Source organism: Magnolia sinica, chromosome 10 (assembly GCF_029962835.1).
Source record: "Magnolia sinica isolate HGM2019 chromosome 10, MsV1, whole genome shotgun sequence".
Lineage (NCBI taxonomy): Eukaryota > Viridiplantae > Streptophyta > Magnoliopsida > Magnoliales > Magnoliaceae > Magnolia > Magnolia sinica.
Genome location: NC_080582.1, coordinates 21,066,912 through 21,093,805, shown reverse-complemented (window position 1 = coordinate 21,093,805; position 26,894 = coordinate 21,066,912). Strand labels below are relative to the sequence as shown.

Sequence of the window (26,894 nt, the reverse complement as noted above, 5' to 3'; positions counted from 1 at the left end):
ACAAATATCAGCTTGATCCAAAACTTCTGCTTAAAGAAAGTTTTTAAAAGTTGGCGTTCAAACCCCACTGTTTCTTGTTGTGTGGTCCACTTGAGCTTTGGATCTACTTATTGTTTGTCCTCATATCCAAAGATAAGCAGGAAAAATGGATGGACGGTATGGATAAAACACATACATCACAATGGACCCATCAGAACTTGGGTTAGCTCCTGCTTCAGGGATATTCAGGGAGATTGGCGCTGCTGCGTCCGCTGGGATGTACTCTAGCAAACCTTTTGCGTATGGAAGCAACGCTGAAAGCCAACTCGGACGAGATCACTTTTCGGATATTGCCTTCCCATATGGGCTGTGCAAAATCCAACCGTTCATCATGTGTGGTCCCATTGTATGGGCAAAGCATGCATCTTCATCATACGGGCTACAAATATATTGTCATTTCTGGACCTTTGGTTAATTTCTATGCCTGGCATTATTTGTAAGCATCTGTACCACCTAATTACAATAAGAGTCTACTTAGTTGAGTGAGCATTTGTGCACATCTGATTAGCATCCTGGCGATGAATGAGCAATCTGAACCGTTGATCTGATGAAGTCTATGGTGCATAGAAGATAAATAGAAATCTTCCTGTATTGGAATGATCTAAAACATTGATCAATAGGCATGACACTTGGATCAATCAACAACAAATAAAAGTTTGATTTGAAGAATATACAAAGGCCCAATGTCTGAGAATTCCAGGCCGTCCCCCATCAACCGTGGGAGTCATCAAATATCTACAAAACCTGTATAGTGATTGGGGTTGTTGTTATGGTGGACAACCCTTGGGTGGGATTTTTGCTGCGGATCAGACGCTTGAGGATATATATATATATATATATATATATATATATATATATTCACTCAATTGGGTATAATTTCAGATGGGTTGGATCACATGACTTGTTTGCTGATCTGGTCCATTTGCGCCCTTTCTGGATTGATGGGTAAATGATCCAAACCATTCATATGTGGTGGGCCTCATGGAGGATATCCAAAATATTTAACAGTGGATATTTTACAAAGAATTATCAAATAACCACCTACCTTTTGGTTTATCTATCGACAAGAAAACTATAAAATATTTTCAAATAATTGCTAGACTTTTGCACTGTTTTTTTTTTTTTTTAAATTATTATTATTATTATTATTTTAAATTTTAAAAAAGAAATTCCATTTCTAACATCAAATTTACAAGATTTGGGAAACCAGACAAAAAGGACCCGGGAATCCTATCGTAAAGGACCGAAGCCAAAAAGGAAAGCAAGATGGCCTACGACCACACTAGGGCCTGATGGACCCTAGACCGATCTTGTCCAGGAAGAGAAGACCTCTAACTAGATTCGGGACCAAACTTTTGCACTGTTAATCAACTAGCCTCTCACTCTTTCACGTGGTAGCTTTGAAATGACTAAAATGTCCAAGGTGAATGCTGACACCTACCCACGTTACCAATGTGAAACTGCCCAGCATTTACCATGGGTAAATGACATTTAACGCATGGTAAATGGTTTATGCTACCTCTCTTCTCTTTCTACTCTCCTCTCTCATTTTTTTGGTTCTGGCTCGACATGGCTGAGGCTATTAGAGCAGTGCAGGTCACTGATGTAGCTGTCTCTATCCTCTATTTCTCTCATTCTCGCCAAAAAGCTGTCGTGGTGGCCGTTGAAGCAGTGCAGGTTGCCGGGCTGCTGACATATCTCTGATGTTGTTCTTCTTCATCTCCTTTCTCTTTAAATTTTTTAATGAAAATGGCTGGATGATCGGGTTGTTGGCCCACTCTTTTAGTGTTGAAGAATAAGAAGGTGACAAATAAGTGATGGCACACCTCTCCGTCCTCATTTGTGATTAAAATCATTGATCAGATGAGCCCTATAGTGGATGGCCTAAAATTGATTGGTGGCCCCCACCTCTCTTTATTTGTGATTGCCATCATTGATCAGATTGACCACTACAAGAAAAGGGAGCTTTAGCCTTGGTTCAAAACTGTGGCTTAAAAGGTTAAAAATGGAGGCTAAAGCCTTTAGCCTCAGTTTTGCTTCAGTTATTTAAACCAAGGTTGAAACCCCCATGGTCAGAGGCTTTAGCCTCGGTTTTAGCAACCGAGGCTAAAATAACTTTTATAACCTTAATTCTTCAAGTAAAGCTAAAAGAACCTTTTTAGATTCAATTTTCTCGAAATATGGCTAAATCAAAATTTTAGCCTCCAATATTTCAACTAAGACTAAATCCAAAATTTAGCCTCATTGCCTTGAATTGAAGCTAAATCTATTTTTAACATCGGTTCTCAACAACAAAGGCTAAGCCTTTAGCATGAGAGTTATACTCTCGAGGCAAAACTAAGACTAAAGATTGATTTAGCCTTTGTTGGCATCAACTGAGGCTAAATTCACTTTTTACCTCAGTTCTCAACAACTAAAACTAAATCATTTATTTTAACTCATTCATAAACTTGTGCATAGTCAGTCAAATCCACAACATTAGCTATAATATTTTAATGGGTTTTTCCTCTTAAATAAAACACAAGAAAATCCAAAAAGAGTTTTTAATTCTCAGTCAAATAGACTTGGAATCTCAATCCATAAAACATGAAAAAACAGAAAGAAAAGAAAAGAAAAGAATAAAAACAGAGATGAGTTTTCTCCCTCACAGTCCAAGAGACTTGAAATCTCAACACAAACAGAGAAACCATGAAAATAAGATGGAAATCTCAACACAAACAGAGAAACCATGAAAATAAGATGGAAATCTCAACACAATCATGTTGCCTCAGATCTGATATTTTGAAAATGGATTTGTGCTCCCTGCAATACCCTTCTGAATCATATAGCCCCAGAAATCAGAATGTCTGCTTTCTCAGGCAATTCAACATCCTCAACTTTACCTTGGATCACCTGTAGTATAAAGAACAAAAGCCCTTATGAAAATGAGAACAATGTAGCAACAAGGTGAGTTCGGCAAAGAACTCAAAAAGTCAGGTATTAAGTTTAAACTGCAAAATAAAATCACACCGTAATTCGTTCTCCCAATGATGGATTCCCAGCAATAAGCCTGCATGCATATTCTTCCATTTCAGACGCCTCCACGGCATAAACATGTTTAGCACCAACCTGAATAAATGAACAGATTGTTGGAATCAATCTACAAACTTCACCATAAACATACTTTGTTGATTGAATAGGTGTGCGCAGCAAATAATGAAAGAATACCACTACCAGCACCAACATCAACCACCACACGTCCATGAAAATCTGCACGGTTCTCAATAACTACAACATAATAGGTTCCTGAAACAAGATTGGGTTTAGCACATCAATGGAAGATGCAGTATGTTGATTGTAAATGCTGACCATAAATCAAAAGCATACATGCACATGCACCCATGGGCAAAATAGATGCATGCATGTAACGTAATTGTATGTTGGATGAAGAAATCAGGGTATACCTTATAAATGTCAACTGGCCTCTGAACGCTTGCATTGTTAGGCTCAATCTCAGTTTCCTTGCCTGTTTCTTGTTCAATAAACTTCTGTTCTTCTGACTGAGATACTGGCAATGGTTCTCTCCCAACAGCAGCAACAGACTCTTCAGCCTTTGTGGTTTTGACAAGGTCTGGTATAAAAATGAGTGAATCCATCTTGCTCCTCGATCTTGGCGGGGCCTCACCTGGCATGCCTTGCATACTTGTAATTCTCAAGTAACATCTTGCCTGCCTGTTCATTCAGGGCCGATTTTGGGAATGGCTCTATCAGTAGACACCTGACCACCTGCCATGATCAGCAAAATCACTGACAAAATCAAGAACATAGAACCAAATATCAAAGGCTACTAAGTAGGTGGGGTTCATATATAGTGGGGTATAGCTGGGCCATCAATAGTTAATCACTGTGAACGATGCCTAGCTAAAAAATCAAGGTCCATCATCAGGTATTTGACAAGAGTGCATTGAATATAACCATTGTTTCATCTAATTTCTTACCATTTTCCTCAAACACATGCTGCCCTGCCAGATGAATGGACCAGCTTGGCTTGACAACAGTTTTGTTTTAATGTACCACTTCCATGGTGTCATACCTAAGGAGATTGCTGGATTGACAATAATATATGGAAACAAGGGAAGCCTACAACGGTCAACGAAACAAAGTCCAAAAGAGCTTGATTCAAATATTGGCAATCACATCACTAAATATCCATAAACTCTAGTGAGAAGATTAAATTGTGATGTAAGAGGAAGGCTATATAAAATTGTAAAGCGACGCAATGAACGATGTTACAGAATGGGCAAGTACCAGGCCTAATGCTTGCAGTGAAAGAGCTCGCGGCACTCCTTCCGACATGTCTACTGGAAGATCTCTCCTACAGAGAAACATTGGTGGCAGAAGTCAAGATATTTGCAAGATTTCATTATTTGATTAATCGAAGACACCAATAGTAATAATCTGATCAACAAACCTCAAGTCAAGGGGTATCTGAAGGAGAACACGTCTGATGGCACAATCCAAATATCCTGCTGCCTTCAAGAAAACGTCAACAGAAGCTCGCCTGCCTTTTACTACAAAGAGACAAGAAAGAAAATGACATGTAGCAGGAGCAATCAAAGAGGAAAAATGACTCATTAGAGAAAGGAAAAGAAAGCACAAATAACTCACTCCCACACCATAGTAGGTGTGGATGTACATATGTAACGCCCTGAAAATCGGAGGTCGTATAGATGCCCAACTCTCGAGTTCCAACGCATCACTTATGCAACATAGATAATGATGAATAAATGTTCACCGTATTAGTGCATTAAACATGAATGAGATTATACCAAATTAGCATATCATACTCTAGAGACAATTAGATTACGTAAGCGGAAGACTGTAATAAGTATATAAAACAAATAAGTAATTATAAGTCTCTTGAATATGATCATGTTAGCAAGTCAATTAATTACATGTAGAATTCCAAAATATACAAAATGTGTAATGTCATCTAATCAGCATCCCAGTAATCCCCATTGATCAGAACATGGTTTACATATATAGATCCGCCTAATAACTGCATGTAGGAGAACTCCTCCTCGTCGCGATAAAAATCAGGCTCCACCTCGTAAGTATTGTCATCATCTGCAACTAAACCAGAGTTTGGTTGGTGTTTTAAAACACCGTCCCAGAGTGGGAGTGAGTGATCAACTTAGTGGAGCTATAAGGCAAATGTTAACATGTTATCAATTCAATTAAGCAGTAATGATAAAGCAGTACAATAATTATATCATAAGTACTCTTGTTAATACAGGAATGATATGCAATAATGATGTATGCCCTCGCTTACACTCCCTCAGCGACAACATCTCACGATCGTGGCATGCAACACTCCGGACACGTGCACTTCATCACCAAAGCACCGTGCAATGCGAATGCATGATCGTGTTAGCCAAGATCTTATTTAGGCTTACTCAAACAGCATATTCGGGAGGCTAATGTACCTCCCTTATATCATTACCCAAACAAAGATCCATCTAGGGTCGTCAATCCTAGTCAATTACATACGATGTGCATGCTCTAAGTTACCACGGAGAGGCTCGTCACCTCAGCGCAGGCCTAGTTTATATGTAAGGTTACTACGGAAAGGCTCGTCACCTCAACGTAGTCCTAGTTTATACTCGAGGTCACTACGGGAAAGGCTCGTCAACTTAGCGTAGGCCGACAGTTCGAATACAGTGTCCCATACCACCATATTCGGCTCACGAGTTTGGGTTGCTCATTGGTCACTATGGGGAGGCTCGTCACCCCAGCGTAGGCCGACAGCTTAACCACGGTGTCCTATACCACCATGCCCGGCTCATGAGTCTTAGTGGATCGAGGTACCAAGGTTAGACGGGCTTTTCACTGGTAAGTTGGTACCTTAGATTCAAGCAGTAGCGTCCATACATGGTAAACATACATAAGGCCAATCCGGTTGCTTGGCGAGCTCGACTGGTACGAGTGTACGTTGAATTGATCGACATGGAGTGCGTAAGCATTCCGCGTGGCCTAACCACTATCGACAAGCAACGTATGACTCGGATTCTTCGAACATGTCTACCGTGGCTAAAGCAGTTCGGCCACCGGCAGTAGACCATTACCGATTGTCTAGACTGCATCGTAGCCCCAATCACACTCCAAACAATAGCATTCGTATATGATAATCCAAGACAACATGTGACAACCAAATCTAAACATAAATCTCATTCAAGGCATTTCAACAAACACATACTACACATGTCATGATACATAAGCATCTCATCTGTAAATCACATAGTAGTGAGATAGGTTACATAAAGAAAATTATAACTATGTATAAGGGGATTGAGAATCCTATCTCAACACCCTCATTAAGTACATTACATCAAGCATTTTCTCATTTAAGTATTGTATTAAACACTTAGGCTACACATATTAACATACATGTAATATAGTAGTTATAATAGGCATTATAGCAAATCCTTTTACAAGGGAGTTGTCATATGTACAACAATCATGTATTCTTAAACATTAAACACAACAAGCACAGATCATAATTCCATACTCATTTGCACATTTCAACAAACACCTAGAATGCATTTAAAAATCAGCATAGTCTATATATATATATGTAATATACGGAAGACATCTTATCTAGACACATGTGATAGTAATCAAGTCAGTCATAAATCATTACTGACATTGAAAGCCTTGAAAACCATAACCTAAACGTTTATAGTCCGCACCTTCCACCGATAGACTTGTAACGAACTCAGTTTAAACACTAAGTCCTCGCCTACGGCACAACGACAACCTATAGCATGAAATAGGTTAGCTACTTCACCATTTACTCTATTCGAATCCCTAAAACAGATTAGGGTTAGGATTTCTTACCTGAAAACGGAATTGGAATTACTGGTATAGCGACACGGAAGCGGTAGCTAAGCACGTAGAGTGGTGGGATTGAATCCCAGGAACAATCCCTAACTCTCTCTCTCTCTCTCTTCTCCTCACTTTCTTCTTTTCTTTTCTCTCTTCTCTCTTCTAGGGCTTTAAAATTCATGTGGCAAGGGAGAAAGAGGGTTTAAGGCACTTATATAGGCCCAAAACTGATCTCAATGGCCCCAGGGCTATGGTATACTTAGGTTATTGTCAAAAGTTAGCTGTTTCAGTCCAACGGAGCACATCTGGAGGCTCATTTTCTGTGTACGGTCTGGGAAAAGTTCCTTGACACTGGATCTAGGTTAAGTTAAGTTTTCAGTTCGACCGGATTTACAGATCGACCGCGGGGGATCAGTTTCAGTTCAACAGTCACGGGCACTTGATCAGGGCTACAAGTGCACTGACATGTGTTGGAAAATTTTTCTGATCCGAGGGTGTAGTTGGGTTAAAATCTAACGGTCTAAAGCCTTAAATTTGGCCTGCAAGTGAACGACTCAATTCACTTAAGTTTCAGTTCATTTTCTAAAGGTATTCGCGTTTCTCACACACTTCGCTCCAGGCTCAAGTTGTGCGTTTCGGGATACTATCTGGACTTGATTTCTGAGGTGGTAGTCAAGCCCAATTAATGCGGTCATAACTGTATGATTCACAATAATCAGACTTTTGACACGCTGTCCATGTCCGATACGGAGTTTCGTGATGCTCTCAAGAGCAACTGAGTTTTGGGATTGATCCTACGTTTTTAGATAATGTAGCATTAATAATTCTGCTAGTTTTGGGTCTTGTAGTTCGTATATAAAGTGGTTAGAGCTAATTTCACAGATAATCTAGTTTAATACTTAGTTAAATCTCATCTAATTTCTAAAGGATTTGGTCCTTAGTGATTTCTACCTGAGGTGGTACTCGGGTCTTTGTATGAATTTTTCTGAGACGTTACAATCTACCCCTCTTAAAGAAAATTTCGTCCTCAAAATTAGTACATTTTCATACTTCTCAAGAATCTAAAGGTAATTCCTTCGGACCTCGGCTTCTGTTTCCCAAGTAGCCTCTTCCTCAGTGTGGTGCGTCCACAGAACCTTCATAAGTGAAATCACTTTACTGCACAGCACCTATTCCTTCCGATCTAGGATACGCGTCGGTCGCAGTACATAAGTAGCGTCCTCACTTAACTGCACCTGCTCCTAATTGATAATGTGAGAAGGATTAGGAACGTATTTCTTTAACATCGACACATGAAATACGTAGGAACGTATTTCTTTAACATCGACACATAAAATACGTTGTGCACGCCTACGAGCGGTGTGGGCAACGCAAGGCGGTACGCTACCACACCCACTCGATCCAATATTTAGAATGGGCTGATAAATCTCGGTGTGAGTTTCCCCTTCTTCCCAAACCGAAGGACTCCCTTCATGGGGAAAACTTTCAAGAGCACATGGTCCCCAACCTCAAACTCTAGCGGTCGCCGCCTCGTATCGGCGTAGCTCTTTTGTTTGCTTTATGATGCAAGAAGTCAACGCCTGATAATGTCGATCTTCTCCAAGGTCGCCTGAACTAACTCTGGGCCAATCAAACTCTTCTCGCCAACCTCTTCCTAGCAATGCGGTACTCAATAGGGGCGCCCATACAAGGCCTCATAAGGAGCCATGCTAATACTCACCTAAAAGCTGTTGTTTAAGCGAACTCCGCATAAGGAAGACAGTCATCACAACTGTCCTTGAAATTAAGCACATAAGCTCGCAACATATCTTCCAACACCTGATTTACCCGTTTCGTCTGCCCGTTAGTCTGTGGGTGGAACGCGGTACTGAACTTCAGTTTCACACCCATTCCTTCCTGGATACGAGTCCAGAAGATAGATGTGAATCTCGTGTCTCGGTCCGACATGATCTCCATTGGAACTCCATGCAGACACATAACCTCCTTGATGTATAATCTGGCCAACTCGTTTGCTGAGTTTGAGACTCTGATTGGAAGGAAATGAGCCAATTTGGTCAAGCGGTCCACAATCACCCATATGGAGTCATGTCCCTTCCTCGTCTTCGGTAGCCCTAAGATAAAATCCATGGAAATGAAATCCCATTTTCATTCAGCTATGGGCATGGACAGCAGTAATCCAGGAGGTCGGTGATGCTCTGCCTTGACATGCTGGCATGTGAGACAACGGGACACATAATCTGCTATGTGGGCCTTCATGTTGTCCCATCAGTATGAGTGCTTCATGTCTCGGTACATCTTTGTACTGCCAGGGTGCATTGCCATCCTCGAATTGTGAGCAGTTAGCCTCGAGAACTTCCTTCTTCAAATCATGAAGATTTCGGATGCATAGGCGGCCACGATAGTGTAAACCCCCATCTGTACTAACTCTCCATTCCGAGTCTACATCATCATTAACCTGCTCTCTCATCTTTGTCAGCTCATCGTCCCCCTAAGCCGCAATAATCCTGTCATCAATGAGTAGCTGAACCCGAATATGTGTGATGCTCTCGAACGGCTCTTCTACCATAAGTTTCTGCTCAAAGTCTCACACAAATTCTACCATATCCCACTCTGCTATCATCAGCGGAGCCGCAAATACTATTGTCTTGTAGCGGCTCAATGCATCTGCCACAAGGTTGGCCTTGCCAGGATGGTAGGAAACCTCGAACTTGAAGTCCTTCAAGGTTTCCATCCATCGTCGCTGCCTCATATTCAGGTCCCTCTGCGTGAATATGTACCTGAGGCTCTTGTAGTTGCAAAAGAGCTTGAACTCCTCTCCATAGAGGTAATGTCTCCAGAGCTTCAATGCAAAGATAATGACCGTTAACTCTAGGTCGTGCATAGGGTAGTCTTCCTCGTGTTTCCTCAACTGTCGCGATGTATAGGCAATAACCCTGTCTTTCTGCATTAGAACATAACCCAAACCAACACAAGATGCGTCGGTGTATATCATATACTTGACCCCTTGCTCTGGCAATACTAGCACAGGGGCGGATGTCAACTTGTCCTTTAGTTCCTGAAAAGCTGCTTCTGCCTTTTCATTTCATGCAAACTTGAGATCTTTCCGAGTCAGCTGAGACAATGGTCTGGCTATCTTAGAAAAATCCCTAATGAACCGACTGTAGTAGCTTGCCAGGCTAAGAAAACTCTTCACTTCGGTAACCGAACCGGGTTGATCCTAGTCCTAAACTGCGGCTACCGTAGCAGTGTCCTCCGCTATCCCTTCCTTAGACAACACATGTCCGAGAAACTTGACTTTTTCTTTCCAGAAGTCACACTTCTTATACTGTGCAAACAACTGGTTCTTCCTAAGAGTATCAAAGATTGCTCACAGGTGCTCCTCGTGATCTTTCTGACTCTTGGAGTATATCAGGATGTCATCTATAAACACGATGACGAATCGGAATAGATACGGCCGAAACACCCTGTTCATCAGGTCCATGAACATGGCCGGTGCATTTGTGAGTCCAAACGACATCACAAGGAATTCGTAGTGCCCAAAACTGGTCCTGAAAGCTGTCTTCTGCACGTCCTTATCTCTGACGCGCAACTGGTGATACCCTGACTGTAAATCGATCTTCAAAAAATACTGTGCCCTCTTCAACTGATCGAACAAATCATCTATCCTGGGCAAATGATACTTGTTCTTCACTATCACTTGGTTCAACATGCGATAGTCAATACACAATCGCAGAGATCCATTCTTCTTCTTCACGAATAACACGAGTGCTTCCCAAGGAGACATACTAGGCTGTATAAAGCCTGCATCAAACATATTATCGATCTGTTTCCTCAGTTCCTTCATCTCACACGGAGGCATGCGATAAGTCGGTAGAGATATAGGTGTCGCACCAGACACTAGGTTGATAGTGAAGTCGATCTCGTACTAAGGAGGAAGTCCAAGTATCTTACTGAACACGTCCTCAAAATCCCGAACTACTAGCATGTTTATAAGTGTCAGATCATCATGATCCTTTAAGAGGGCAGCATAACAAAGGAATTGAAAGGGGCAACTGACCTGAAAGGGGAAAATAAAAGTTGGGCCCTCAGGCCCGTGAGCTATCACTAGTCGGGTCTCGCAGTCGATCTCGGCCCTCATTTCAGTAAGCCAATCCATACCAAGGATGACGTCGAAATGGTATATCGTGGTGACAATCAGGTCAATGCATATTGTCTTGCTCCCTAAATTTATCAAGCAACCCTCACACAACTTGGTGACATTTGTAAAAGTTCCTGGTGCTGCGATAACCCTCATCCCAATCATTGGGGTTGTATTCAGCCCTAAGCGCTTGATTGCAGAACATGATATCACTGAAATAGTGGACCCGGTGTCCACCAACAGAAATATGGGGGTACCTTCGATGTGGGCAGTGACCTCTAAGGCTAAAGGCACCGTAACTGCTGAATCAGACGCTTCAGCTGCAAGTACATGTACTCGCGCGTACTGAGAACGGTTCGGTTATGGTACCATAGGCCGTTGAGGCTGCCTAAAATGAGGTGCAGGCGGCCGAAATGACAGGTGTGCTGGTGTTGACTATAGAGGTGGAGCTGCAATAGCTTGAGGAAGCTGGCAGTTGATCCTCTGAGGCGTCGAGAACCCGATATCCCCCATCTTGGTGAAACAATGTGTCTGAGTGGCCCGACCTCCTGCAGTAAGTGCACCACAAGTCTGCTCACCTCAACTGAGTCGGTGGAGCCGCAAGCCTTGGGGGAGATCTGCATGCGGCCTCTTGCCGAGGAACGGCCTGCTCGGCAAATTTGGTCATGGCCTGGGGACCATAGGTACACGTGTGTAGGATAGCTTATTCCAATCCTGCTCTGCTCATAGAGGCATGCCCACTAGCTCAACATAGGTGGATATGCTAGCGCAATACATCTTAGAGCGTATCTTGGGCCGCAGGCCCTCAGAAAATCACCGCATCCGTATCGGCTGATCAGCTAATATCAACGGAGCATACCTAGCCAGCTCTGTGAATCGGTTCTCGTATTCTGCCACTGTCATCCCTCCCTAGTGGAGGCGAAGAAACTCACTCTCTTTCTCATGACGATACATGAGAGGGAAATACTTCTCGTGGAAGCGCGTCTTAAAGGCCTCCCACGTCCATATGTATCCATCAGCAATAGTCTGAAGGACACTGTTCCACCAAAGGCTGGCCTCCTCTTCGAACATATAGGTGACCAGCTCTACCTGTTCTGCCTTAGTGCAGTGCAGCGACTTTAGCATCTTGGAGATGCGGTCAAGCCAATACTCGACTTCCTCGGGTTTGTGAGTACCCACAAAAGTGGGAGGCCGAAAGCGCTGAAATCGCTCAAATAAGCCGCCAGCACCCACATTTCTAGGGGGTGCATGGGTGGTGCAGGTGGAACCACACTCATGCTCTAGGCGAGGGCCCCTGCGATGGTGGTAAAAAACTGCTGCTGCTGCATCAAGAGTATCATCTGCTCCAACCTATCAGTAGGAGGAGCCGACTGAGGCACGTGTGACGTCGAGATAGACGCGTGGTTCTGCTCAGGAACCGGTGGTGCAATAGGTGTCGGCCCATTAGTGGGGCTAGTGGCTGGCTGAGAATCCGACATAGTCTCGTGAGTTGGGCTCGAACTGGGGTCCATGTGAATATCGCTTAGGGGAGGAGCCCCATTAATCGAGTCGCCAAGTGTGAGACATGCCGTACTCCGCGTGCTCTTAGGTGGTATTCTCTATATACACATAGGGTGCAACTCGTGAGATTTAACATAAGATCATATACGCATCCATACATCATTCACATTTTAAATACAAAGAAGTTTCATGCATTTCATTTACCAAAATTGTTACAATACATGAGATGCAGTATTACATGGATCATGACAGAAGATGTATGTGAGCTAATCTAAGCAGGGTTCCACACACTAAAACCTACAACCCACTCTACCACATTACTAAGTCTATCAAGGCTATACATAGAAATAAGAAAATAAGCAACAAAGCAAACCAAAATACGACTACATGTTCGACTAGTCGTCCAAATCTGGCGATGGTGGAGGTGCACCCTTATCCTATAGACAACACAGGATAGCCCTCAAGGTGTAAAATTCTTTACCAAATTTTCGCTTCATAAAGGCTTCATTCTCTTCAAGCTTGGCTCGGGTCACTGTGACCTCCTATTGCAGGGCAACCTGGCCTCCTCAAGTTGAGCCAAGCAGGCTTTTATACCAGCCCAATCACGGCGGGGCTCATGTGCAGCAGACGGAGAGCCCTCATCAGAGTCTTGGGCCTCCTCTTCTTCTTCCTCACTCTCTCCTTCTTCACTTCCTTCCTCTGACTCATCTTCTTCTTATATCTCATTACTTTCTTCCTCTTCACTTTCTGTCTCATCCCCATACTTGTCAAGTCGGGCTTGACGTTGTCAACGGCCAATCCCCATGTTGTTAAGCGCAGTATTGTTAATGAAATGGGTCAGCGCAAGGTCATCCATGTTAAGTCTTTAGGCGAACTCTCGAGCAATCTTGCATACCAGTCGGCCAAATGGAAGTGAGACATCATTCCTGGCGGAGCGCGCAGTCTGGACGATCTGTAGCAGAGTGAACGTAGGTAGACATAGCTTGTCTCCCTGCCCAGCTCTATACAGGAAATCCACCATCAAGCGAGTGCATTCGGTATGGTTGCCCCACCTAGGATACACATTATAGGTGAATATGTGGTGAAGCAGGTGAAAATTATCTGTTAACTCCGTTGATAGGAGGCTTATGCCTTTTTTCCAGTGAGCTAGTCAGCCACAAAGGTAACGCGTGTGGCGATCTCTTTCTCGCGCGTTCTTGAGATTCTCTTTGCTAGCGTGTACCTCACCATGTGGGATTCCCATGATCCGGGTCACCAAATCAACATCGACTGTTGCTTCCCGCCTTCCTACAGGAATCTTGAACTGTAGGGACTCCAGCGATGGGTCCCGTATTTGGGCGTAGAAGGCTCGAACAGTGTTCTCACATGTGTGAGACTTGCCCTCGAAAATGGGACCCCAACCGGTGTCTGTCGGTGGTCCATCATCGGATACAGCCCAAATAGCCTTTCTTCTACATGAGCTTCAAGTACAACCCTACGGCCATGAAAATGACCATGTTCGAAGCCCATCAGTAGAACTCTCTCGACTAGGATTTGAGGATCAAGATCCCGCTTCGACCTTTGCTCTCGGGCAGCGCTTGTGGTAGCTTCGATGCCCACCTTCTTCCTTGGACGGGTAGGGCGGCTAGGCCCAGCTTCATCTATAGGAGCTCTCTTCTTTCCCATGAGGGAAAGAATCGTGGAGAGAGAGAAAATGGTAGCCACTAACCCAAAAAGAGCCATGGAAACCAAATAACCTTATAATGGAGGTGGATTTGGGGGCATTTTTTGAAAGGTGAGACATAAAGCTATAGACCTTGTGCCTAAATGAGCAAGAAATGGGGAAAATGGAAATAGTGGAAGATAGGGTTTTGAGGAGGATGAGGGAAAGAGGGTAGGTGGTGGAGAAAATGAAGAAGATGGTGGAATAGAGGGGGGTTTGAGAGAGAAAGATGTAGATTTGAGGGGTTTGGAAAGCTTGGAGGTGTGTAAGAAAGGAAAAGGAAGGAAATGGGGTGATTAAAAGGGGTCCCACATGATTTCATGGGCCCCATAGCAATGTATATGTGCCGGCTTAACCGGCCCGACAGGCCTGGCCGAAGCTAGGCGTGTTGCACCACGGTAGGCGTGGCACTGTCGCGGTCCTCTGGACACGGCGCGGTGCTGCCACAGTGGGATGGTGGCCACCCCCCTCCCGGGGTGCCGGTGATGTACGTGGGACCACCTGGGTCCCACCGATTTGCGTGATTCGGGCCCCCTAGGCCGTTTGAAGCAATTTCGAGTCCCATTATGCGTATATTCATGCCTTTCGGGTTGTTTGTGAGTGGAATACACAGAATTTTCATCTAAATCCGTCGACTGACGGTCTGAAACGAATTTATGATCATCTCGCATGATCGCAGATGCCTACGGGTCCAATTTCAATGGTCAGTTTCGCTTGTTGGCGAAACTCAAAATCCTACCATCGTTTCGCTCTCTCCTAAATCAAAGTACGTCGGTGTGCGTCGTGTTATCATAACCCAAGTCCAATTTAATCCAAATCATGCTTTGATACCAACTTGTAACGCCCGAAAAATCGGGGGTTGTGCAAATGCCCAACTCCCGAGTTCTAATGCATCACTTATGTAACATAAATAATGATGATTAAATGTTGACTGTATTAGTGTATTAAACATGAATAGGATTATACCAAATCATCATATCATACTCCAAAGATATTTAGATTATGCAAGCGGAAGATTGTGATAAATATATAGAACATATAAGTGATTGTAAGTCTCCTGAATATGATCATGTTACCAGGTCAATTAATTACATGTAGAATTCCAAAATATACAAAATGTGTAATGTCATCTAGTCAGCATCCCAGTAATCCCCATCGATCAGAACATGGTCTACATAGACCCGCCTGATAACTGCATGTAAGAGAACTCCTCCTTGTCGCCATAAAAATTAGGCTCCGCCTCGTAAGCATCACCATTATCTGCAACTAAACTAGAGTTTGGTTGGTGTTTTAAAACACCGTCCCAGAGTGGGAGTGAGTGATCAACTCAGTAGAGTTATAAGGCAAAGGTTAATATGTTATCAATTCAATCAAGTAGTAATGATAAAGCAGTACAACAATTATATTCTAAGTAGTCTTGTTAATGCAGGAATAGTATATAATAATGATGTATGCCCTCGCCTACACTCCCTCAGAGAACTTCTCACGATCGCGGCATGCACCACTCTGGTCAAGTGCACTTCCTCACCAAAGTACCATGCAATGCGAATGCATGATTGCCTTAGCCAAGTTCTTATTTAGGCTTATTCAAACAGCATATTCGGGAAACTAAGGTACCTCCCTTATATCATTACCCAAACAATGATCCATCTAGGGTCGTCAATCCTAGTCAATCACATACGATGTGCATGCTCCACGTCGCCACGAAGAGGCTTGTCACCTCAGCGTAGGCTTAGTTTACACGCAAGGTCACTACGGAAAGGCTCGTCACCTCAACATAGTCCTAATGTATACTCGGGGTCACTACGGGAAAGGCTCGTCACCTTAGCGTAGGCCGACAGCTCGAATATAGTGTCTCATACCACCGTATTTGGCTCACGAGTTTGGGTTGCTCATTGGTCACTACGAGGAGGCTTGTCACCCTAGCGTAGGCCGACAGCTCGACCACGGTGTCCCATACCACCATGCCCGGCATATGAGTCTTAGCGGATCGAGGTACCAAGGTTAGACGAGCTTTTCACTGGTAACTTGGTACCTTAGATTCAAGTAGTAGCGTCCATACATGGTAAACATATATGAGGCCAATCGGGTTACTTGACGAGCTCGACTGGTACAAGCGTATGTTGAATTGATTGACATGGAGTGCGTAAGCATTCCACGTGGCCTAACCACTGTCGACAATTAGCATACGACTCGGATTCATCGAACATATCTTACATGGCGTAACGACCTAGGCCACTAATTCGAGAATTCATTACTAATTGCCTGGACTACATCGTAGCCCCAATCACACTCCAAACAATAGCATTCGCATATGATAATCAAAGACAGCATATGACAACCAAATCTAAACATAAATCTCATTCGAGAATTTCAACAAACACATACTACACATGTCATCATACATAAGCATCTCATCTATAAATCACATAGTAGTGAGATAGGTTACATAAAGAAAATTATAACTATGTATAAGGGGATTGAGAATCCTATCTCAACACCCTCATTAAGTACATTACATCAAGCATTTTCTCATTTAAGTATTGTATCAAACACTTAGGCTACACATATTAACATACATGTAATATAGTAGTTATAACAGGCATTATAGCAAATCCTTTCACAAGGGAGTTGCCATACGTAAAACAATCATGTATTCTTAAACATCAATAACAACAAGCACAAATCATAATTTCATACTCATTTGTACATTTCAACAAACACCTAGAATGCATTTAAAAATCAACATAGTCTCTCTCTCTCTCTCTCTCTCTCTATATATATATATATATATATATATATATATGTAATATACAGAAGACATCTTATCTAGACACATGTGATAGTAATCAAGTCAGTCATAAATCATTACTGACATTGAAAGCCTTGAAAACCATAGCCTAAACGTTTATGGTCCGCACCTTTCACCAATAGATTTGTAATGAACTCAGTTTAAACACTAAGTCCTCGCCTACGGCACAACGGTAACCTATGGCATGAAATAGGTTAGTTACTTCACCATTTACTCCATTCGAATCCCTAAAACAAATTAGGGTTAGGATTTCTTACCTGAAAATGGAATCGGAATCGGCGGTATAGCGACACGGAAGCGGTAGCTAAGTACGTGGAGTGGTGGGATTGAATCCCAGGAACAAACCCTAACTCTCTCTCTCTCTCTATTCTCCTCACTTTCTTCTTCTCTTTTCTCTCTTCTCTCTCCTAGGGCTTTAAAATTCGTATGGCAAGGGAGAGAGAGGGTTTAAGGCACTTATATAGGGTCAAAACTGATCTCAATGGCCCCAGGGCCATGCTACACTTAGGTTATAGCCAAAAGTTGGCTATTTCTGTCCAACGGAGCATATCTGGAGGCCCCTTTTCTTCGTATGGTATGGGGAAAGTTCCCTGACACTGGATCTAGGTCAAGTTAAGTTTTCGGTCTGACCGGATTTACAGATCAACTGCGGGGGATCAGTTTCAATTCAACGGTCACCGGCACTCAATCAGGGCCACAAGTGCACTGACATGTGTTGAAAATTTTTTCTGATCCGAGAGTTTAGTTGGGTCAAAATCTAACGGTCTGAAGCCTTAGATTTGGCCTGCAAGTGAAAGACTCAATTCACTTAAGTTTCAGTTCATTTTCTAAAGGTATTTGCGTTTCTCACACACTTTGCTCCAGGCTCAAGTTGTACGTTTTGGGATACTATCTGGACTTAATTTCCGAGGTAGTAGTCAAGCCCATTAAGGCGGTTATAACCGAATGATTTCGCAGTAATCAGACTTTCGACGCGCGGTCCAAATCCGATACAGAGTTTCGTGATAATCCTGAGAGCAACTGGGTTTTGGGATTGACCGTACGTTTTTAGGTAATGTAGCATTAACGATTCTGCTAGTTTTGGGTCTTGTAGTTCGTATGTAAAGTGATTAGAGATAATTTCACTGATAATTTAGTTTAACACTTAGTTAATTGTCGTCTAATTTCTAAAGGATTTGGTCCTTAGTGATTTTTGCCTGAGGTGGTACTCAGGTCTTTGTATGAATTTTTTCGAGACATTACAAGATATTGGAATAAAGGAGGGTAAAAGAAGGTTAAACTACACCAGGTGCAAAAGTAGCTACTGAAATAAGGGATGGTAAAAGAAGATTATAAGCTCTATAGAGCTATACCTTCTGATACCTTTGGCTGACAACCATCTGTAGTCGTTCTAGGTAGAAGCAACAGATCGGCCTGTGAAAATGACAGCACAATCATCAAGTGTAAAACTGATAATACCTCATACCATGCATTCGAAATGGCTGTTTCCTGCAAGGGGCATTCAAGTAAGAAGAATAAGTTAACGAAGTCGCATGGTTATCAAGGAATAAAAATAGCTATACTGCTTCCCACCTCTGCATCCTCCTGATTAACCCACACAAATTGCACCATGTCTTTTACCTGACTTGGAAAAATACTATCATACAACGCAATAAAGATTACACATCAGATCGAAAACATTACAGTCAAACAAAATCATGAAGATTATCAACCACGTGAGGGAAAAAAAAAAGTGTAGTAGGTGAAACACAAGCAAAATTTCAGAAACGATAAGGAAACACAGTCAAAATTCACATGTTTTAAATCTTTTTCTCCCCACTTTTCAGAAACGGCGAGTGTCTAGGACATTGAGCGACATAGAAAATGGCCTCCCCTATCAAGATGACCATACACGAAAGAGGAAACCTTTAACAAGCATTAACAAGCAAGAGGAATTATAAACAAGAAAAAAAAACTTTCTTTGTTTTTTTTTTTTTCCAACCATTAACAAACCAGAAGAATTACATGACAGGCAGCCCAGGTCCTTCAACATTACACACAGGTTTTTCAATCCTGAGAAGCAGTGGTTTGGTAGTCCAGAACATGGGTCGGTTGCTTTCCACTCCCACCATGGATGGACCATGCCTAATAACCTCCTTGATTGGAAGATCCCATCAACCAATCTGGAAATTTTTTCCGTTGAATGTGAACCATAGATAACAGACCCATGGTCTAGACTACCAAATTATGGGCCCACTTGTCAGAATTGAACGTCTGTGTATACTCTACAAAAGGCACAACCCCCAACACAACAAAAGGTCTAAGATAAAGCATAATCGCTGCAAGGTCTCATCATCTCAGCAACCATTCTTGGGGTTTTTGTTCAGTTGAATGTGATCCATACACAACAGACCCATCATCCGGATTACCAAACCATGAGCCCCCTTGTCAGAACAGAACACCCATGTATACCATGCAAAGATGCAGGTTGGACATCATATAACGTCAACTAACAGACCTTTCTCTAATGCAATTCTATACAATTATTCCCAGAGCCCCATTAACCTAATAATCCATTATGAAGAGCGCACCCGTCAAAATCCCAATATCGTAGAATCAAGATATGCATTGATTAATACCCATATATGGTCTGTAACATCAACGTCTCTATCACATCGTTCAAAAACAAATTCAAAAATATAATCTCGTCAATCAAGAAACAGCAACAACAACCAACGATTAAAACCCCAAGGAGCAGAAAAGGGAATTTATCAAAACCCTAATTTATCCATCCACGAACAACAAAAAAGGGAATTACCAATCAAAACCTAATCCAATTGATCAAGAAATAGTGACAGAAAGATTACTGACAACCCCATCGATCATAATCCCTATTATTGCAATTTATCAGGATAATCATAAGAACCTCGATTTCATCATATCAAAGAGTATTAATCAAAACCCTACTTTTATCATCCAATAAAAAAGAAAACGAATTATATCCAGCATTGCAAGATATAATTGAAATAGAATTAGATACGCAGCTGAACATCAATCTAATGAATGAAAAACCTATAAAATGCAAAATAAAGAAATCAATTAACAGAAATAGTTCAAAGATGACTTTAGCTTCTCAGAGTTTCAACATATCAGGGAAACTCATGAAAAGCTTCAAAGGAAGAGCTGAACAGAGATTGGAAAGGAAAGATGGAACATATTCTTTTGGAGGAAAAGAGAAAGAAATACAAGAGGTCAGATTTCTTACAAAAATTCAGTTAAAATGAGCAAGCCAAAGGTCTGAAAACTCCAGAGATCCGAGCTTTCACGCTGATTGAGCTCTGATCCAAGCAAAAAAAAAAAGGTAGATGTCTCCAAAAAGGAGATGGGTAAACTCAAATTCCGAGGATTCAATATCATTGAAGCCAGCAACCCGAAAACCTCTCGATTCCTCTCCAGAAAACTTTGAAGTGACAAACACACAGTGCCTTGAAGATCTCCGATGGTCAGATCCGCCTCCACAAACAGGAAAGTGGAACAAATGTATGGAAATTTCAGGAAAAAATCGCGATTTTAGAGGCTTCTATTCTTTCTCAGCTATAAACCCTAGAAACCCCCTGTTTTCTCTCCAGAAAATCCCGGTAATGCAGATCGAGGAGCGCATGGAAGAAACCTTAGGGCCTGTTTGGATACCTATAACTTTTCTAAAATGTATCAAACAGGTGACTTTGCTACCGTTGGTGTTTGGGGAAGGAAAGTCACAGGTAACTTTCTCTCAACCCGTGACTTTCTTACAGGAGAAAGAGGTGAAAATCTCACTGGCACTTGAGTCATTTTTCAAGTTACCTCTATCAAAATGGTTGGAAATTTTGAAATGAAAATCGTTGGGAAGAATCGCACCTGCATTGAAGAACCGTACCTACCTTCTCAGACAGAGTGAAGGCTAAATGGCCATTGAAGGCTCCAATGTCTTCATCTCCCTCTCTCAGCCTCTGTTTCCCTCTCTCAAGTCTCCTTCTCCCTCTCTCAGTCTACTTCTCCCTCTCCCATCAAGCTTCCGCAAGGTAGGAAACCCTTTTTTCTCTTTCTATTGCGTTTTTCCGTTCTTTCCTCTTTCCTTTTTCTTTTTTTTTCCTGCTTCTGCGTTGACGGACGCAACTTGGTGAGGTGGCGTGGATAATGCAGATGATCTGTGGGGCCCACCATATTGTATTTGTTTTATCCATGCCGTCCATCCATTCTTTTGGATTGTTTTAGGGCTTGATTCCAAAAATGAGGGATATCTAAATCTCAGGTGGACCACACCATTGAAAACAACAATGATTGAAAGTCCACCATTAAAAAACTACTAGGGCGCACTATAATGTTTGTTTCACATCCAAGCTGTTGATTAGGTTATAAAAAGCTGGATGAAGGGAACAAAACAAATATCAGTTTGATCGAAAACATTGGTGGCCCACCAAAAGTTTTTAATGGTGGGTGTTAAATCAACATTGTTTCCAGTGATGTGGTCCACCTGAAATTTTGATGTACCTTATTTTTGGGCTGATGACTTAAAATGATCTAGAATAATGGATATATGGTGTGGATGAAACAAATACATCATAGTGGGTCCACATAACACGTCACATAGCCTTCATGGCTTACTTAAAACCGTAGAAGGCCATACTCTACAAGTGGGCTATAGAAGAAACATCAATTCAGTTGACAATTATAGCACGCCAAAGCAATTATCATTGAGGGCTCCTGAATTTGTATTTTGATCCATTTTATAGTGATAGCATCATTTAAAGATCATGGATTCAATTTCTTGGGTCAATTTGTTATCTTCTTTTGTTTCAATCACATGTTAGACTTCTGCTGTTTTTTTGTTTCTTTGGTATTGCTGTCCATTAGAAGATTTGGGTTTCTTGATATTGTTGTAATGAATTTCTTTTTCATGTTCTTCTTTTCTTTTTCTTTTTAAAAATGAGGATCTATCTTTCAGTTTCCATTTATGGGTTCTGATTATTTAAGATTGATGTTCTTGTTTCTTTCCATTTCCTAGGTAAGTAATGATAGGATCTCTTGATTTGGTGGTGATCAGACAGTTGATCTGATGGGAGAATGTCCAAAGATCTGTTTGATTGGAAGATCTTGACCATTTGATCTTTGGCCTTCATCAATTAAATGAGGATTGATGCCTTTTGTAATCATCAATTCGTGGGTAGCTGGCCCAAAGGTCAGGATTTTCCAATCCGGAAAATATTGGGTTATCCAGTGTGTGCCCATCAGATCCAGTGTATGCCCCACCTTGAATCCACTGTTTATCAGCAAGTTGTCTACAATTTCCACCATTGGATCATCGTTAAGAGAGCAGCAGCAGAAAATATTAAAATTGGAAATGATCTTTGTTACGTTAAGTTTTTTGCCCATATTACTAGCATTTTGAAAACATGGGCCCACTTTTATGGCCCATCTGTTTATTAGTTTAGCCTAAGAATCGGTCAAACTATTCATTTACATGGGCTTAATAAAATGAAATAATTTTATCCCCTTTTTTTAATGGGTCAATTTGATTTTTCAACAATTCCCTATTTCAACTCTATCTAGTGTGAATATCCAACTTATCACCAGTAACAAAGTTACAGGTTATCTAAAACACAACAACAAAGTAAGTTACAACTAACAACCAAACAGGATTATCTGTAACTTTACTTATACATGTAAGTTACATGTAACTTTCTTACAACTTAAAAAAAGTTACAGGCATCCAAACAGGCCCTTAGGATGGAAATTCTAGGGATTTTCAAACTGTAGGGCGTTGGAGAGAGAGAAAAGGGAAAGAAAAACCAGTTAGGGTTTCTGCAATCCTAGATGTGAGTGGATTTCATCGGTTTCCTTGTCTCCTTCTCTCTCGTTTCCCTAACTCTCTCTCTCTCTCTGCATTTTTTTTTTTATTTTTTTGTTTTTTTGCTTCTGGAGGAACGACAGGGGCAGGGACGGAGGCAATTATAGGAGAAGGGAAGAAGGATGGACAGACAGGTGTCGCCGAATGTATGTATGTCATACATGCATACATGCAAAGTGGATGGATTGGTGGATGAGGAAGTATACGTTGCGAGACATTTTAGGAAATATACGTGGGTTTCAGATTGCGACAATTAGAGCCCATGATTAGTAATCCAGACTATTGGATTGTTGATTTAAACTGAATATGTTTCATATGAAAAAAATGGAAGGAAAATATTCACATTTGATTATGTCATATAGATAGACGGTTGAGAAATGATATTCAACAAATGTTTGCATTCAAATCAAATGAAGATCTTATATCTGCTGGTGGGACAACAGGCCAACGGTCTGGATTACCGTAGGATTGGGCTTCAGTTGTCGGAACTAGAGACCTGGAGTAAGCGTATTATATAATTCCTCTGTGTTTGGCTATCTTAGGCCTAAAATGATCTTTAAAAATGGATTAATGGAATGGATGAAACACATACATCATGGTGGGGTCCATGAAAAGGACGGTCATGGACTGTCTCTTATGAGCCTTTAAAGGACAGCCATTGGAGTCCTTTTTAAGGACGATCATGGACCGTCCTTAAAAGGACTGTCATAGACTCTCTTATGAGCCTTCAAAGCCTTCAAAGGACCGTCCTTTAAAGGACGGTCATGGACCGTCCTTAAAAAGGACTGTCATGGCCGTCTCTTATCGCCATTCAAAGGACGGCTATGGACCGTCCTTTAAAAGGACGATCATGGACCGTCCTTAAAAAGGACTGTCATGGACCGTCCCTTATGAGCCTTCCAAGCTTCAAATTTGAGAGGATCACCTGTTATAATATATTTCATCGTATTCTTCCTGATATACACCTGTTATATAATATATTTCATCATATTCACATTCATATCCATCTAAACTCAAACTACGTAAATCCAACATAAACTACATTCATCCAAACATAAACTTCATCCATCCAAACACAAACAATCTTATCCACATTACATTCATACATATAAGTTTAACATCATAAATAAAAAAGGAAAAAAAATCAGCAACAATTTTCTTTTTGTGTATTTCATCTGAAAAAAATATTAAACTAACAAAACATTATAATTCAAAATCATGAAGAATTGCATAAATTTCTTCCAAAAAAGTGGGCACTTTTTTTTTAAAAAAACTGATCATTAAAATAAAACTAATGCAAGCAAATAATGCAAAAAAGTATTTCAATTCAAGTTAATAGAAACAACAACAAAAATTAAAGCTTTGTAAAAAAGGGCATGTGTTAAAAGGGATACATTCTCGTTTCTTGCCATGTGATTGGGCTACATTATTACAGCAATTAGGTTTAGGTACGAGATCGGGTTTAGGTTTGGGTTTTCAAGTTTAGGTTTAGGTTAGGGAGTTGAGATTAGGATTAGGTGTAGGTTTAGGTTTAGGGAATTGAGAATACATTTAGGTTTTAGGTTTAGGTTTAGGTTTAGGTTTAGGTTTTAGGTTATAGGTTAGAAGTTTAGGTTATAGGTTAAGGTTTAGGTTATAGGTTTTGGTTTAGGTTTAGGTTTACGTTTAGGTTATAGGTTTAGGTTAAGGTTTAGGTTTTAGTTATAGGTTATAGTATATAGGTTATAGCTTTAGGGAATTGAGAATAGGTTAAGGTTAAGGTTTACGTTTAGGAAATCGGGTCCGGGTTCTTGTTTAGGTTTAGGTTTTCAAGTTTAGGTTTAAGTTTAGGTTAGAGAGTTGAGATTAGGATTAGGTGTAGGTTTAGGTTTAAGGATTTGAGAATACATTTCGATTTTAGGTTTAGGTTTAAGTTTTAGGCTTAGGTTTAGGTTATAGGTTTAGGTTATAAGTGCAGGTAATAGGTTTAGGTTTAGGTTAGGTTATAGGTTAAGGTTTAGGGAATTGAGAATAGGTTAAGGTTTAGGTTTATGTTAGGGAGTTGAGGTTAGGATTAGGTGTAGGTTTAGGTTTAGGGATTCGAGAATACATTTAGGTTTTAGGTTTAGGTTTAGGTTATAGGTTATTGGTTTAGGTTAAGGTTTAGGTTTAGGTTTAGGTTATAAGCTATAGGTTTAGGGAATTGAGAATAGGTTAAGGTTTAGGTTTAGGAAATCGGGTTCGGGTTTGGGATCGGGTTTAGGTTTGGGTTTTCAAGTTTAGGTTTAGGTTTAGGTTAGGGAGTTGAGATTAGGATTAGGTGTAGGTTTAGGTTTAGGGATTTGAGAATACATTAGGTTTTAGGTTTAGGTTTAGGTTATATGTTATATAGGTTTAGGTTTAGGTTATAAGCTATAGGTTTAGGGAATTGAGAATAGGTTAAGGTTTAGGTTTAGAAAATCGGGTTCGGGTTCGGGATCAGGTTTTGGTTTGGGTTTTCAAGTTTAGGTTTAGGTTTAGGTTAGAGAGTTGAGATTAGGATTAGGTGTAGGTTTAGGTTTAGGGAATTGAGAATAGGTTAAGGTTTAGGTTTAGGAAATTGGGTTCGGGTTCGAGATCGGGTTTAGTTTTTGGTTTTCAAGTTTAGGTTAGGGAGTTGAGATTAGGATTAGTTATAGGTTTAGGTTTAGGGATTTGAGAATATATTTAGGTTGTAAGTTTAGGTTTAGGTTATAGGTTATAGGTTTAGGTTTAGGAAATCAGGTTTAGGTATAGGTTTAGGTTTCGGTTTAGGTTATATGTTATATAGGTTTAGGTTTAGGTTATATGTTATATAGGTTTAGGTTTAGGTTAGGGAGTTAAGATTAGGATTAGGTGTAGGTTTAGGTTTAGGGATTTGAGAATACATTTAGGTTTTAGGTTTAGGTTTATGTTACAGGTTACAGGTTTAGGTTTAGGTTTAGGTTAAGGTTAAGGTTAAGGTTTAAGTTTAGGCTTAGGTTTAGGTTATAAGCTATAGGTTTAGGGAATTGAGAATAGGTTAAGGTTTAGGTTTAGGAAATCGGGTTCGGGTTTAGGTTTTGGTTTTCAAGTTTAGGTTTAGGTTTAGGTTAGGGAGTTGAGATTAGGATTAGGTGTAGGTTTAGGTTTAGGGATTTGAGAATACATTTAGGTTTTAGGTTTAGGTTTAGGTTATAGGTTATAGGTTTAGGTTTAGGTTTAGGTTAAGGTATAGGTTTAGGTTATATGTTATATAGGTTTAGGTTTAGGTTTTTGTTTAGTTTATATGTTTTAGGTTTAGGTTTAGGTTATAAGCTATAGGTTTAGGGAATTGAGAATAGGTTAAGGTTTAGGTTTAGGAAATCGGGTTCGGGTTTGAGATCGGGTTTAGGTTTGGGTTTTCAAGTTTAAGTTTAGGTTTAGGTTAGGGAGTTGAGATTAGGATTAGGTGTAGGTTTAGGTTTAGGGAATTGAGAATACATTAAGGTTTAGGTTTAGGAAATCGGGTTTGGGTTCGGGATCGGGTTTAGGTTTGAGTTTTCAAGTTTAGGTTTAGGTTTAGGTTAGGGAGTTGAGATTAGGATTAGGTGTAGGTTTAGGTTTAGGGATTTGAGAATACATTTAGGTTTTAGGTTTATGTTTAGGTTATAGGTTTTAGGTTTAGGTTAAGGTATAGGTTTAGGTTTCGGTTTAGGTTATAAGCAAAAGGTTTAAGGAATTGAGAATACGTTAAGGTTTAGGTTTAGGAAATCGGGTTCGGGTTCGAGATCGGGTTTAGGTTTTCAAGTTTACGTAGAGGTTTAGGTTAGGGAGTTGAGATTAGGATTAGGTGTAGGTTTAGTTTTAGGGATTTGAGAATACATTTAGGTTTTAGGTTTAGGTTATAGGTTCAGGTTTAAGTTTAGGTTTATGTTATAAACTATAGGTTTAGGGAATCGAGAATAGGTTAAGGTTTAGGTTTAGGAAATCGGGTTCAGGTTCGGGATTGGGTTTA

General features: G+C 40.9%; 1 long non-coding RNA gene across 4 annotated transcripts; it reads right to left on the bottom strand.

Moving 5' to 3' along the window:
• Positions 1-2,766: 2,766 nt before the first annotated feature.
• On the bottom strand, positions 2,767-20,687 carry LOC131258143 (uncharacterized). 4 transcript variants are annotated; one of them, XR_009177895.1, is made up of 7 exons: positions 20,300-20,686; positions 18,408-18,543; positions 4,490-4,589; positions 3,483-4,393; positions 3,247-3,324; positions 3,049-3,147; positions 2,768-2,931 (listed from the first exon to the last, which is right to left on the bottom strand). It is a non-coding gene; the product is annotated as an uncharacterized LOC131258143 (long non-coding RNA). The 4 variants fall into 4 exon arrangements; XR_009177896.1 differs by having other exon boundaries at positions 3,253-3,324; XR_009177894.1 differs by having other exon boundaries at positions 2,770-2,931; positions 3,049-3,324; positions 3,483-3,804; positions 4,017-4,393; positions 20,300-20,685.
• Between the last annotated feature and the right edge of the window lie 6,207 nt (positions 20,688-26,894).